Genomic DNA, 10847 nt, shown 5'->3' with positions numbered 1-10847 from the left:
CCAAGTCTATGTACATACTGTTACTGTAATAGTGAACAATCTGAATATGACAAAAATGTCCTGGAATTGGCCGTAAACTGTAAATAATGTATTAATAGACCTTAATATTGATAAAGACCAAATTCAAACTCTTTCAGAGATTGAAATCAAACATACCATATAAAAAAGGATGAGCTCATATGAAAAAAAAAAACATGACAAAAAACAACTTCAGAACCAGAATAGTATCTTAAATCATTTACTATTTTTAAAGGGTCATAATTAAAATGTAAACGGAAATCATATTCTCTCAGTCTTGCATATGAAAAGAGAAAATGGGAAAATTAATGATGATTGTACTTGTCCTTGTTGCGGAAAGATGCTGAGACACTTGAACACTTTTTTTACTACATGTGAAAGCCATTCTACACAATGACAGATCTTAATGAAAGGATTGTTTTGTTTTGTTTGTTCCTGTATATGTTTTCACTCACCTTTTTAATAGTGTATTTACTGGTTATGAGACGTATAAAGAACATTTTTCAAGGTTGTGGTATGGAGTATTTTGAATCACCTTTAATTTTTGTTTCTGCTGCTCCTAACAATCTTAGTGAGTCCCTGATACAAAAGGGATGCAATAAATAAATAAATAAATAAAATACTATTAGTGTAAACTGCTGCATGCATAAAACATATCTACCGACAGTTTAGAAATACATGCATAGAAAAGGCAGTGTCATGAAAAAATGGTGTCTAGAGTCACCAGCATCACTTTTGGCTAAATTTGGGTATCTCGATCTTTTAGTTTATTTATTGTATTTTTTTTAAGGTATTATATACTACTGGCATGTAAAATTATAAAACAAATGGTTTCAAATGTCATCATTAACTTGGAACCGACATCATCATGGGGGTCCAAAATTAAATGTCGGGGTTTTGGTTTCAGTATACCCCGAAAAGGCCGTCAGTATTTTATGAAGCTAGTTTGTGTCTAAAGAGTAAAAAAAATGGAGTGAATTGAAATTATAGGCTAAAAGTCAAATTTGGAATGTAAAAGACATCAATAGGACGCAGAACTTAGTGGTACAGTTGCCTGCTAGTCTAGCTGCGAACAACAATGCGTCGTGTTTGCCGGAATGGCCGATATCTATCATGTATCTACGAAAGGCTTATGGCCATCTTGATCCCCTCTTTTTTTTCTGTTCGCCATACCAAGTTATCATCACTGCAACGTAGGTTGTCCATGTCAACCTCGCGCGCGGTGTCTACTATGTACGGTAACGTTGGGTCCCCGGGGTACCACTGGCCAGGTCTGTAGATAGGAGCGTGCGGCCAATGCTGCCAACGCCGGACCCCATTTTAGACCCATTTTGACCGAAAGGCAATACCCCATAATAGACCATTCAAGTTTTTAGAAGATCCCATTTTAGACCAAAATACATAATCACCGATATGGAAATATCAACCAGCGAATTGTTGGGGGAAATTCCGAGGGAACATTCCCGGAAATTCCGAACTAGTCGAAAATATATTATGTGGTTCCTACCAGGTTAGACTCCTTATCTCTAAAAACACAGTACCAATGTTAGACCAAAGGGCGAAAAGCCCACCCAAAGGGCGACACATATAAGTATACAAAATTGGAGGGCTTACCCCCCCCCCCCCAGGCGTTGGGTCGATCGGACAGTGTTGTGTATAATGGCCCAGGGTGCGGTGGTCCGTCAATTTTGAATTGGCTGCTGTTGAATTGATTGAAGCTGCTCTTAATTTATCGATTTCTCTGTCGACTTCTTGCATGCTAATTGTTCCATGACTTCTAAAGTTCTTCACTTTCTCCCTCTGCGTAGTATATTGTTGGATAGACCATTTGATATCGGGGGGGGGGGGGGGGGGGGCTTGGAAGATTGGTGGAGACTGGAGAGTCATTAATGTTTTTTTCACACCTACTTGCCTGTGAATTATTTTTTTTCTCCTTCGCCTATGCTGGCAACTTTTTTTCTTACCTTCTTTGAGATATCCGGATTTTTTTTTTTACATCAATGTTGAACACCTACTTTTGTTGTCACAAATTTCTTTATGTACGTGTATACTTTTGTATGTGAAACTGTGTCACTATAATAAAATAATATCTATATATTTGTATGATTTTATGTATAGTTATGTTTGAACCCTTACATGAAGTAACATTTTTAAAAAGTTATGAAAGAAACAGAGACAAGAACAAATATATATGTACCACAGGCCAACAAAACTGACTGGCCCCTGACATGTGTTTGAAAATGTTTGTCATGATTTGACAAGTGTCCTGGTTGGAGAGGTACTAGCAGGTTGAACAGTACACTCGAACTTGTGCATCATTTCCCTGCCAAGACATTTTTTTTCTAGCAGCAGTGGTCCATCTTTTTTTCCCATCACCCACTCCATTTGGCATCTTTTTTCCCTCGAAATCTTCCAAGCCCCCCCCCCCTCAGGATATCAAAATGGTTCGCCCCTAACACAACAACAGGCACAGATCAAACGGCACAAAAGTGCGCCAACTAACGGCTAACTAATTTACTAGTCGTGCAGCAAAGAAACTGCGACCAAAGAGGGCGTCCTTGCGTGTCACACAAAAAATGTGTGGTTCCTATTTTAATTTTAGAATAGGTGGGTAGGTATTTTTTATTTTTTTTATAGATATATATTTTTCATATATATTGTTCAGGTGGTTATGTTTCGCACTGTTTTCCAAATGGACTCTGTGTTATTGGTTTCTTCCCATCAGATGTACAACCATTACAGATTGAAAGAACAGTTTTATATTGTTTTTTTTGCCTTCGGCCTCGGGAAGTAGCATGTGATTCTGGTAACTCACAGTCCCTCGGGTGTAATAAACGGGTGCTATAACCCTCATGGCCAGGCAATATGTGTTCAATATGGGCCGTCGCAGGCAGAAAGGGCCCTTATGTCGACTTTTGCTACATTGTAAGTTAAAAGTTACACGCGTTCGAACATTGTATCACTTTTCGTTACCAGTGAGTTCGAAAGTGCGAATGACCTTGAGGACTCTAGGCTTGATGTTTGATCGTTTTGTGTTAATATTTTTTTCTTTTCGAAAAGATGCTGCTTATTTTACGATGAAAATGAATAAAAATAATTAAATTGATAACAGTTTTACCATTTCTACGATATTTCTCCAACTCCAAACCATGGATATCTCACATACATCCATGTCCAAACGAAGTTCCGTGCTGCACATTCCGGCCAGATCTCAAACGTGACCGACTAACTTCTGAAATCAACTCAACATTTCAAAGCGTAAACAAAAACCTCATCACAGCTCATATTATACATGTAGCCTACTACAATGTCCTTAGAAATCCCAATTGATCGTGAAATAGACACGGAACTACGCACGTTAGGATGACATCGCCGAAACCTAGGCTTTAGCCCACCGCAATCGACATCCAATTCGCAGATCAAGTTCCCAAGTAGTCCTGCTTGCATACGGAGTAATCCGGAACTCGATTCTGACAATTGTCCCTCTTGCTTGCATACGGAGTAATGCGGGACTCGATTCTGACAATTGTTCCTCCTGCTTGCATACGGCTCAGTAATCCGGGACTCGATTCTGACAATTGTCCTACATCCGTCCTGCAAAGAGCCAGCCGCTAGCCGTGAAACACGGACTTACTAAAAATGTCAGTAACTAAGGAATAAAATCGCCCAGTGGGCAAATATTAGCAATACATCTATTACTCAGTCGGTTTACCTCATTTTGACTGAAAAAGTCCTATAGCGGATGACCAAAACTATCAAAATCGGAACTTTTCAAGTTCTACAGTAAATTTATCACAGCTCCTTTTTACGTACGTCGACGCAAGTGTCTCTGGGTAATTATTCATATCGCTCGCGATTTCAGATGTGGTGGTGTTGACGAGGGTCCAATTGAATATTGCAGTTCGAACTTGAAAAGGTCCGATTTCGACACTTTTTGTGATCTGAGCAGGGAATACTACCGTCAGAGGAATGGAAATGGCATAGATATTCGAGCGATTGCTAATATTTGATCGTTGGGTAGGTTGGCACACGTATATTTTGCTTGTGGTGTCGTAATAGGCCGACTCTATTGCTCTTTGCATGACGGTCATGTAAGCAGGACCCAAGATGAAAATACTACTATTGTCCAAGGCGATTCAACCGAAGCAGAGGATAATTCCGAAGACGAAGACCACCAACTCGACCCAGAAGAAATAGCAAGATTATTTTCAATATCAGACGACTTATCAGCAGACGAAGGGCCCGGGTCATTTAGCCAAGAGTGCAGTAGAGTTAGCGATGAGTGTTTTACCAGTTTGAGTGCCGACATAGTATGGGAATACCGTTTAAACGTATAGCAAAGTTTCCAAGGGACCAGTTAGATGTATTTATATTATCAAAGTTAGAACAGAGTGAAGTCTTAGGTGCATAGGTGATACTATTCGTGGAGGCAAGAGGGAGCGACAATACTTCAACTACACATTTGCTGGTCAATCTGTTTGTGAAAAAGCGTGGCGTTATACATACATAGTAGTACACCACTTTTTGCCAGTACAGAGAGGATAGTGTACTTATTGGAACCCTTTGAATGATAGAGATTGTCTGGAACGTCTACAAGTACGGTAAGAGCCTTAGCTTGATGCTCAATAGTGTATTAGTACAAGTATGCCATGACATGCTTTCAGGCCGTCATAAAGTATCCGTCCAAATAATTTCAGTATGTCTTTCGATTTTGCATATAAAGTAGTGGCTACCATGTAAACGTGACAACAAATGCAGTAAATCTATTGGAAAACAGAGAAATAATATTTGTAAATGTAAAGAGGGTTGAGTTGTGTACCATTCGTTAACCACACTTTTGACATATATTACAATTTTACAAGTGATTGCACACGCTTGCACACATAATCAGTATTGCAGAAAATACACCATGTGATGTGATCAACTTGTTCGCCATAGTTGATTTCAATAATTTACAGCTAAAATGATGTAGGCTTGAGATGACATTTAACTTGATACATATCTGCAGACAACTTTCATGGAAGAGAAACAATTACACATGTACACAGTCATGGGATTTAGAAGTAGTCAAGTCGAATGTTGATTATCATGATCCGTTAGAAAATAAACAATTGCAGCCATTAAAACCATCAAGTCCATGTGTAATGTTTTAATTAGTTTTAGCTGTTTCTACTGCACTGTGACCATGGTGACAGAATACAATACACATGTAGCTATGCTTAGGGGAGAACCATTTGATTTCGGGGGGGGGGGGGTTAGGTATGGCAGCAATTTTTTTTCCCATCACTGACAGCAAATATTTTTTTCTATTGTTAGTCCTGCATCAAATTATATTATGTACAAGCAATGTAATTTTTTTTTCTCGGGTACCAATTTTGTGATGTGTGGTTCATAACTATACCTACATGTCACTGGTTCATAACTAACTTGTTCTGTGTGAGAAGCAATAAGTAGCAGTTAACAATCCATGCTTCTATTTAAGATAGACACCTGGTAAAAAATCCACGAGGAGCTGACTGATCACTTGGCTAACTGACCTTTAAACCAATTTATTATTACCAAACAAAATAATCAAGTTTGAACCAACCTTGGAAAATGCTTCCACTAATTAACAAACTTGATCTAACATACACTTATTTATATTGATAGTGTTAGAAATCTCCTTCCCTTTATTACTAACGGCCCTTTTCAGGGCCACCACATCCTCCAAAAAGAGAACAATCAAACCACTAAACTATAGTTTCAACAAATAAAGTCTTGAGGATAATCTCCCAATATGGATAGAAGAACATTTTCAAGACAAAAACAATACCTTGGTAAATTATAAATAAATCCAAGAGAAAATACAAATGTTGGTTTTCCTCTCGTAGCCTCTGTTTGTAAGATGTCTACAAACAAACATGTGGTTGTAGTATGGGCTCACCAGCTTCTCCAGAGATAGCTGACATCGCATTCTACAAACTTGAGCGTTGCATTATTGAAACATACATGGATAAAATATCACTTTGGACACGTTTCAGTGATGTCATATTCATGTTATTCCATGGCACACAAACTGAACTCACTGATATTCTGAGTGAAAAGATAAATGAAATGCACCCAACATTAACATTTTTGTTGGTCAGCTCAGAAACAGAAGTGGTATGTCTTGATTTGGTGATTTACAAAGGTCATACAATGTAGGTTCAAACAAACCAAAAGGTTGGATATCAAGACTCACACCAAACTAGTCTAGTTCCTATACAGTATCGATTGTTACCATTTATACAATGTGTGGTTATAGAAACCACATTCTGGTTATCTAGACAGTGACTACACCAAACCGACTGACACTCTTCCGTACTTCCACAGACAATCATATCACATTGGTTATTGGTTTTTACTGAAGGCGAAACAATGAGGTTCCTATCAAAATAGTGGGTATGGGTATTTATGTATCATATGACAAAAATAAAGCACTTGAGTTACATTTGGCAGGGTCTATAGAAGACTGGTATGCAGTCTAAATTTCAGGAAATGTAGAGATCTAACCATGCTTGGTAAGATTCAAATCGGAGTATGGCTATCAGTAGAAATCAATATGTGATGAATATGGTTGATGTCCCACCCAGTGGTTTGAAGGATATTAACAATTTCTAAGTTTTTGTGGAATGGTCCAGATAAAATAGCAAGACAGACAATGATTGGAAACATTGATTAAGGTGGAATGTCAATGTCTGATATAAAAGCAATACATATAAATCCCAACTTACTAATTGGATAAAAATGTATTGTGATCCCAATATAAGTCATCCATGGAAATAGTTTCTGGAGAGAGAATTAGAAAAAGTAGGTGGTATTGAATTACTTCTGAGATGTAACTTTAAGTTTCAGTGAAGTTTTCAGGCTTCTTTAGAAATACAATGTATGTTACAGGTATGGTCAGAAACCAAAAATCCAACATTGCTTTCTTCAACAATGGTTTTACAAGAGCAGTTTTGAAGATAGATCGAAATGTACCAGATGAAAGAGAATAATTGATAACTAATGTAATGTGTGGTAACAGGACATCTAAGCATTCAATTAACAGGTTAGTTGGCATAGGATCAAGATCACATGTCTTAGCAACAGAACCCAAGATGACCTTCTTCACAAGTTCTGCATCAACATTTTTGAAACAACCGAGAGGTTGACCCTGAATGCAATGTTCAGTACACATAGGTTGATGGGCATTTTGGGTGTCAAGATTAGATCGTATAGCTTTAACTTTATAATTGAAGAAGTCAACAAAACGCTCAGGTTGTTCAATTGCTGGAAATATTGTTGGGGTGGGAGAAGCTTTCTTACTCCCAAGCAACCGATTTGTGATACTGAACAGTTGCTTTGCTGATCTGCTTTCACTAATTTGTTTAGAGTAATAATTAAATTGGTCTTTGCTGAATGAACTAAGTTTGTCACAGTTCTCTTTGCATGGTTGTATATCTGTTTATGAATTTCAAGTCCAGTTTTCAGCCACTGCCTTTCTGCTCGACAGCGTTGTTGCTTTGCTTTAATAGAATGCAGGCTATAAATTTCACTTAATTTAGTACATGCATTGATGGTAAAGAAGTTTATGTGTCCATAAAAGCTTGTTGATGTAGTTTATTATCCTAATCATTCATTTCCATAATTATTAAGTATATACAATGTACATGTAAGGGCTAATTTCAAATATTTTCATATATAATAAATTTTCCAATTAAGCATACAACATGTACGATAGCTATATTGCCAGGATTCTGTATTCCAACAATGAATGCACATACAAAGATCTACAGTTTTGCCCTTACTGGGAGGCATTCTGGTGATAATAGTGTACTGATGACCAGAGCATTCCAAAGAGGGTAAGAGTGTGTTTCTGTCTTGCCATGTAACTTGCCTATAGTAGAATGGCATCAGTGGAAACATAAACTAGGTAACACCATAAACAAGTATAAGTATGAATAACCCTCAATACAAAGCGTGGTTGGTAATCAATAAAATTGCTGGAGAAGATATCACAGGATAGAGCTAGTGTATTGGAGGATAGGCATTATCTCATTTCATTCCAGACACAGCTTTATCAGAAGTATCAGTAAACAGTGTTTTTGAAGAAATGGGTACTGGATACACACAAGATAGACACTCTCATATTAGAGTCAAGTCAACAATCCATTAAAATAAGGTTTGTCCATATGGTTTTGTTATGTAATATGTAACATATTGTTACAAGTGTATTGTAATTGAACACAGATATTCCAATATTGTTAGCTTGAATATATTAATTTTGCAACATTTGTTTCCCATTATTTTGTTTAATTCTTTGTCTAAGACTGTTTAAATACAGCTACAGTACATGAATGCAATTTACAAATGGAGACAATTTTAATAGAAATGGTGTCATTATATCATATATAGTAAGGCACATAGTAAAGATAGCTCATGTTGTTTTTTAATAGACTCCTTGGAAGTTGCAAACGTGTGGCTGCTTTACTGCACTGTACTATCAATGAAGTTGTTCTGGTCATAACTGCATATGTACTGGAAACCTCAACAATGACACCAATCACCCAAGTCTACATCTAAACTCCACAAACCACATTACTTGAAACAAATAAAAATTCAAAAAGTTACTGGCACACCAAAGAGTCTACAAACTCCTCCCCGTGTGTGTATATAAACAGAAGTGACTTTGCACAATTAAAAAGTAATGAACCTGAGGTATCATTTCAAAATTTTGAAAAGAAAATGTTGAATGTATTGAAATAACCAACGAATCTTGTACATTCATCAAAACACAAAAGACCAGTATAAAAGTCCACTGTAAACTTTTGAAAAATCAACTTAAGAAACAAAAAACAGCCTCAAAGGTATACAAATGTTAGTTTATTATAAAAAATGATGATGATATTATGGGATATCATGTTCCTTTTACCACTGGCAACATCATGGGGGTTACAACAAGAACCTGTTGCAATAAAAGAATATAAAAAACATCAAAAAAAAAAGAATCATACACAATTTAAATATTCTGAAGTAGGGTTAATTATCTACTCTGAAAACACATTGATAGCAGCAACATCAGATGGAAAGGTCATGTGTAAATGTTGTGGTGAGGGTATTGTAGAAACAAAGAATCCTTGGTCACATATATAGAAAACTTACAATAAGTCAATATGCAAAACAGACAGATAAATGACTGCATCATGCCAAATAGTGGACCTAGCACAGTAAAGTCAACACATCATGTCACACTGTAAGTCATGTCTAGCCATAGTTCTTCACACACATTCCTGTTCTCATAGTTCCTCATTAATTTACCTATATGTTCCCAGACAAATGAATATATAATAGAACAGAGACTGAAAGACATAAATGTATCATAAATACATACTTTTTAACAAGTATAAAAATATACACTTAAGTGCATGTGGATCCCAATGTTATGAATTGGTATATTTCTCACCTTATTAACGGCACAGGAGTGGTCCCACCATCAACTTATTGTGGTGAACAAAAATTGTGGTTGCACCTCATTAGATAATCGACATACTTTACCTCAGTACTGCACCAGTTCAGTGTGTTGCCTTCTTGTTTGTATATAGTTGGAGACTTTGTAACCACTGTAGCCTTCCTTGTAACCACTTACTCAAAAGGGAAAGTTGATGTAATAGCTCTATGTTTCTTGTTCCAGGCTGATAAGTGTAAAACTGAAGTATACCATTTCACTTATCCAGTATGAGATAGTGTAGCATCAACATACATGTATTGCCAACTTGAAAGATACTGGTCATCTCAACACCATTCCAAGTGCCATCCCAAGGTATATTTCCCCACTGATGTCGTATTTGTGCACTAAATTTTCTGTTTCGCATACAAGCTCACTTGAAGTTAGACCCATTTACATGTAAGCTGTTACAGTGAGTGAGTGAGTTTGTTTTGGAAATACATTAAAACTTTCAATTTTACCTGTGCTGTATGTTTTGGTAGTTTTATCTCTTTTGGTTTCCTGCAGTAGTAATGTCATTGCTTTTCTATATTCCATTGTATACTCATATCAGTAGCTTGTTTCTTCCATTGTTCATGTGCATCATCCACGTTGATTTCATCACCATTATTCTAATAATTGTCTGTATTTCTCCCCTTGTTGCAGGACAAAGAGTCCACATTCAGTCAGTCATGCTGAAATTGATCGGTACATAATACATAGGAATTTTCCAGGAGGAAGGCTAACCTTATTTGAAAGGATTTGGTATTTGACTATCTTCATCCAATTTTCTACAGTCGCAATGGAAACCCTTGATATTGTTGGCTGAATGAGCATTTCACCATCAAAAGTATATAATACGAAATTCCCAAACATCAACTTGCTCCATACTGGTAACAATGGAATATATCTCTAGAACATGATTGTTAAAACATCTTCACATCTATATTGGTTATCGTCAGCTTCTCTATATTAACCATGGCGGTTTTTCCCCTATTAGCTGATCAAATGCTACAATCCCGACTTGGTGAGCCAACAAGTCAGGTATAATAACATTGTTTAATTGTGAAACCCCACCTGCTTGGCTTATGGCTTCCTCCCACAATGTTTTCTCTTGCCGTGCTTTGCATATTGATTCAGAAATGTTTTGTGAAGAGTGAGTACTCTCTGGTGACATACTTTTGACTGTTGAGTGTACAACTCTTCCTCGACCTCAGCATCATACTCTTCATCCATGCTTTCAACAGCTAGCAGACTTGATGAAATCATAAATTCTTGAGGTAAAGAAATCTAGATGCCTCTGACAGGTTTCTGATTTTGTTTCTGCTCATAACGTGGTGAAAGT

The sequence above is a fragment of the Glandiceps talaboti genome, chromosome 13 (assembly GCF_964340395.1).
Source record: "Glandiceps talaboti chromosome 13, keGlaTala1.1, whole genome shotgun sequence".
Lineage (NCBI taxonomy): Eukaryota > Metazoa > Hemichordata > Enteropneusta > Spengelidae > Glandiceps > Glandiceps talaboti.
Note: the sequence above shows the minus strand (reverse complement) of the source record.